This window comes from Psammomys obesus, unplaced genomic scaffold, assembly GCF_907164565.1.
Source record: "Psammomys obesus unplaced genomic scaffold, mPsaObe1.curated_primary_1811, whole genome shotgun sequence".
Classification (NCBI taxonomy): domain Eukaryota; kingdom Metazoa; phylum Chordata; class Mammalia; order Rodentia; family Muridae; genus Psammomys; species Psammomys obesus.
The window spans coordinates 11,208,768-11,214,818 of record NW_026596100.1 but is presented as its reverse complement, the minus strand read 5'-3'; the positions used below and the strand labels follow the sequence as shown (position 1 = coordinate 11,214,818).

Genomic DNA, 6,051 nt, shown 5'->3' with positions numbered 1-6,051 from the left:
GAAAAGAAAAGAAAACCATACCAGAACACTGGCTCCATCATGCGCACCTTTTCCACCCTAAAATGACACAAAGGAAATAGCTAACCACACCCTGAAGACTACTTTTGGTAGAAAACAGGTAACTGATTGGATGGGAACAGTTCATGACGTTCTATCTAAAATGTCTCTTTCATATAGGTGTGCACATGCTTCCCAGCAGTTAGGATTGGGACACCAGTGCTCAGGAAGTCACATTTTCATCTGGGGACTGGATACAGACTTACAAAGGGCCCGCACACTCCTAGCAGTCATTTGCAGTCTGGCGTCTCGAGAGGGGGTCCTCCCTGATCCACACCTACAGCTAAAAAGACCTTGTCTGGAATGGGGTTTCAGCTGTATTCTGAAATGGTAAAAACCTTAAAGCCGAGCCATCCTTAGCCTGGAGGTCTAAAGTGGTATTTATCAATTCTTGAATCCCCAACATTCAACATTAAAATCTGAAGATAGCTATGCTGCAAAGTAGTTTAAAAATTAAGGATTGATCAGTATTCATTTATGCTTGAAATTCCATTCCTAGACCAAGCTTGTGCCCATCCGCATTGACGCTCTTGCCATCCAGCAGAGCTGACAGCTTCAGAGTCTGAATGTGCCCTAAGCCAATCAGGCTAGAGTTGTTCACTTTGGCTGAAAAGCTGACATCAGGGTCGACCTGGTACTTGGCCGCTATTCCAGAGCCAGTGTTACTATTTCCTGCTGTCCAGGCGACATTGACAGTAGTCTCCAACTTCTTGTTCACCTACCGGTCAATGGAGCCACCAAACTCTGTCCTGTCGTTCACGTTAGTATGAAGCTGAATTTGTCTGTCTTGTAGCCAACTGTGAAGTTGCTCTGGTCACTCGGGACTTTGCAGTCTCAAAATTCATCTGGTAGCCAGCCAGCCCTCATAGCCAAGCACCAGAACGTCCCCCTGATCAAGGGCTCAGTGATGTCAAAGTCCAGGTCACAGTCTAGGCTGATACGTTCCCTCTTGTACCCTGTCTTGATTTTAGAAGTTTTTTCCCCAGTGTTGTGTGAGAAGGATGAGTCGAAGGTCAGCTTTAGCCCATGCGCGAGCTGGTCTTTCATGGTGATCTCGGTGCCCAGGTTGTCTGTGTTCCACTTCTCTGTAAATGTTAGCCCGTACTCTGCCCACCTGTACTTGGTTTTCAGGCTGCCATTCACTGAGCCGCAGTTGGTAAATTCCAATCCATTCTCGGACATCGTTTTCAAATCGAGTTTTATTAAGCCAAAGCCACAGCCTTTAATGAAGACATCCCTGGAGGAGTTGCCAAGATCAGAATATGTGGGAGGCACAGTCATTTTCTCAGAGGCGGTGATGGCAGGAGCAGTGGTAGCTAGGATGGGGGTTGCAGCAAGCAGCCTGGGAGTGCTGGGAGCTGGCCGAGGGCAGGCTGGCCCCTGGAAATATATTGTATAAAGCGAGGTTATTTCTCAATACAAGCACATGCATGCAAGGTTGCACATAATGTTAAAACATATTGCAGGCACTTCGGTCAAATGTTATTAAGCTTTTACCAAACTAATGATCTATGATCAAAGAGCAGCTATTTTTGTTATTCATATAAGAGTTTTATTCAGTCTCCATTAAAACCACAATGGTCTTTGAAGAAGACAGACTTCTTGGGTTCTTGATAAGTGTGGCTTCCCTCCTTGAGTGCTGAGTAATGAAAGCATATTGAGTTCTATTTTTAACAGCCTAAGTTAAAAAAAGTAATTATTTCATTGACTACCAAACCTTTGCAAATGCCAGTAATGGTTTATTGATATCCCATTCTTAGGCATATCGCCACAAAAATTAAAGAACTCTCTTGATGGATGGGGAGGAGGACCTCCCCTATCAGTGGACTAGGATAGGGGCATGGGAGGAGATGAGGGAGGGAGTGTGGGATTGGGAGGGCAGGAGGGAAGGGTCTACAGCTGGGATACAAACTGAATAAACCGTAATTAATATGAAAAAATAAAAATTTAATAATAATAATAAAACAAACTATCTTGAAATATTCGCTAAACCATACTCATTACAGCCTTATTTATATAGTCAACTAGTGGAAGCAATCCAAATATCTACAGATAGTGTGATTCATGGTTATGTTTTTACTCTTTTATTTTCTGAAAAAATATCCCTTCTACTATTTTCTAATAGTTATGCTACTTTAAAATATTATTAGCAATATTCAAATTGTATTTTTCCTACATTGTTAATTATGTTGCCCTCTTTAATTTGCTGAACACAAATAAAATGATTTCTGCTCATGTTTTCTATTGCATAAGCAGTTTCTCTAACAATTTTATACCACTGTTTAACAAAAGGCTACATTTATTGCATATTCTTCCTGAGCTTCTTTCTCTCCATTTTATATTCAGTCCTGCTCAAAGATAATCAGGATGATACTCCTCAGAACACTATTCCAGTCTGGGTAATATGAAGTTTGCTTTTGTTTTGTGGATATTCTTATTAAGAAATTAAAATACCTAAACATGATCAGTTCAGTTCCTTTGGTGTAAATAAATTGCTGTAAGTAGAAAAAATCTTTTCCATACAACAAATAAAGTAAATTATGGCAGAGAAACACATAAGGAGATGTTCAACATTCCTAGCCATCAGACAGATACAAATCAAAACGACCCTGAGATTTCACCTTACATCCATCAAAATGGCTAAGAACAAAAATTCAAGAGACAATGCATGCTGGAGAGGCTGTGAAGAAAGAGGAACCCTCCTCCATTGCTGTTGGGAATGTTAACTGGTACAACCACTATGGAAATCAATCTGGCGCTTTCTCAGACAATTAGAAATAGTGCTACCTCAAGATCCAGCTATACCACACCTAGGCATATATCCAAAAGATGTTCAAGTACACAAGGACATTTGCTCAACCATGTTTGTAGCAGCTATATTCATAATAGCCAGAACCTGGAAACAACCCAGATGTCCATCAACGGAGGAATGGATACAGAAATTGTGGTACTTTTGCACAATGGAATATTACTCAGCAATTAAAAACAAGGAAATCATGAATTTTGCAGGCAAATGGTGGGATCTAGAAAAAATCATCCTGACTGAGATATCCCAAAAGCAGAAAGACACACATGGTATATACTCACTTATATAGACCTATAAGATAGGATATACATACTAAACATATACACATAAAGAAGATAAACAAGAAAGAGGTCCAGGGGTAAGATGATCAATCCTCATCTAGAAAGATAAAGGGGATGGACATTGGAAATAGGAGAAAACAAGTAACAGGACAGTAGCCTAACTCTGAAGGCACCTGAAAGACTCTACTTAGCAGAGTATCAAAGCAGATGCTGAGACCTATAACCAAGCCTTTGGCAGAGTGTAGGGAATCATATGAAGGAAGGAGGAATTAGTATATCCTAGAGGGAACAGGGAGCCCCACAAGGTCCAAATATATCTGAGCACAGGGGTCTTCTATGAGACTGTTTATCCAACCAAGGACCATGCATGGATATAACCTACAACCCCTGCTCAGACATAGCCCATGGTAGCTCAGCATCCAAGTGGGTTCCCCAGAAAGGGGGACAGGTATTGTTTTGACATGAACTCATGAGATTTCCCTCCCCCCTGAGTGAGGAGCAGTCTTGCTAGGCCACAGATAAGGACATTGCAACCATCCTGAAGATACCTAATAAGCTAGGGCCACATAGAAGGAGAGGAGGACATCACCTCTCAGTGGACTCGGAAGGGGGCAGGGAGGAGATGAGAGAAGGAGGGGAGGATTGGGAGGGAAAGAGGGAGAGGGCTACAGCTGAGATTCAAGTGAATGTATAAAATTATTTAAAAATAAAAAATAATTAAAAAATAAAAATAAAATGAAGAAGGAAAAATGTTAGATGTCACTAGGTCACTAGTGTTTACTTTAAAATATGTGCAGAGGAAGCCAACATAGACAAAAAAAAAAGTAAATCAAACCTGGTCAGTGACACTTTCAGCATGCAGAAAAAGAGAACGACATGTTTGAGGAAAAGAATGAGAATCAGAATTCTGTTCGATTTATAATTAAAATAATTTGACTTACACATTTAAAGTAGAATTTTCTGATTTCCTTGAAAACTGAGTTTTTTGTCATGTAATATTTTGCTGCAAGCTGGACAAATGATGTTTGCTCTGAGTTCTCATGTGTAAGGGGCATGACTTTGGCCAGCAGAGAAAATCTGTAGCTGGACCTTGGGTAGTGGACATATATATGCCCAAGCACAGTGAGACATGGATTTTTGGATCATTGCTGTGCTGATCTTTGTACTTTGACACTTGACTTCACAGAGAGAAACATTCCATACAACTTCTCTGGGCAATCCAACTGAGTCTTGTGGCTTTTGGTAACTTTCTGTTGCTGTTTGGTGTTGGCCTTTCATCCGGACTGCTAGTATCTTGACTACTGAGTTTGGTAATTCCCTAAAGACTCATTGACCCTAGTCAGCAGGAAGTGGAAAAAATAGAACTATAGCCCTTTTCCCTACTAATCTCCTACCTCAGGTGTGGAGGGTGGGAGGTTGGAAGGGAGGTAAAGGCGCTTAAGAACCCTAAATAAAATAGGTTGTGTGAAAAGTCTAAGCCTGCAGACATTGTTTGGTATTTTCTGTCTTCTATAATGGATGAAATTTGTACCTGAATAAAGGCATTCTGACTGTGTCAATCAGGCAGAGAACATTACACAAAGATATGGGAACACAAAATACTAGAGTAATAACAGAAAAGCAAAGTTCACTCCTTCTTCTTCTTCTTCTTCTTCTTCTTCTTCTTCTTCTTCTTCTTCTTTTGACTGAGACAGGGCCTCATTATGTATTCCTACATGGACTCAAACTTATGATTCATCATTCTCATCATACCAGATTAATTTCACATTCTTGATCATACATTATTTTTTGGTAAATCATACTACTTTGATTTGACTCCTGGAGTTTAGAAATTGGTATAGTTATAAAATTGAAATGTTGGGTTATAAAAGATAAATACCAGGTCATAAAATACTTCACTAACTCCAAACACATACTATTCTGTCACTCTTTAACTCGGTGATGGAGTGGTGGAAGTGAGAGTCATTTTTTCTCCTTTCATAAAACATGTTGTGTTTCTGCTCTTTAACATAAGTTAAAAAAATGAAAGAGAAAGCAATTACTTTAAGCAAGACTACTTTAATCTGGCCACATTCTTTATGTACTAGAAGAGCAAACATTAATGTTGGTAGACACATCCAAGCAGTAAAAGGTGCTTAGGTATGCCACATTTTTAATTTAATGCTGTGTTAAGTAAATAGTAGCTGATTCTCTCAGTAGAGACGTTTTGAACCTTTTTGCAATGTGAGCTGATATAAACACTGAGCTATGAACAGCTGCCTCATTATAAAAGTGCTGACTTACCCTGCACCATATTGATGCTGATTAGAGGGTAGACACCAACTTGCTGCATTTTGGAGTCTGGGAGGTTTGTCCTTAGGAATATTTTTACACTCCAAGGAAGCTTAATGAGGGATTCAGCTGTTAATAAAACCTCTGAATCAGACTTTCTAATTTCCCCCCTCAAGACTATAGATTTCAGAGAAATAAAAGTTGAATCTGTTTTCTAGGATGAACTTCACAGTAAGAAATATAGTTAATTAAAAACCTACTTTTTGTCATTTTTCTGTTCTATACATGAATTCATTGTTATGAAATTTTCTTTTCCAGGGAATGTGCATATATATATGTGTGTGTGTGTGTGTGTGTGTGTGTGTGTGTATGTATATGTGTCTAATATGTGGTACACATTCAGTATGTCTTTTTAATAGACTACATAGAAAAATAATGATGTTTCAAAGGAGTGATAATAATTGTTACGTTCTCCATAACAGAGAAATTAGTAGAGGATATATAATCAGCTTAGAAAGTGTAGCACACTTTTATTTGGAAGATGTATGACTTTCCAAATAAGGTAACACAGAGTTGCAAAGCATGTGAAACTCTAGTCAAATAGACAAAATGTGATATCTTTTCCAGAAGTGCCTA

At 39.2% G+C, this 6,051-nt stretch overlaps 1 pseudogene; it reads right to left on the bottom strand.

Moving 5' to 3' along the window:
* Positions 1-532: 532 nt before the first annotated feature.
* On the bottom strand, positions 533-1,338 carry LOC129692156 (voltage-dependent anion-selective channel protein 1-like; annotated as a pseudogene).
* Positions 1,339-6,051: the final 4,713 nt, after the last annotated feature.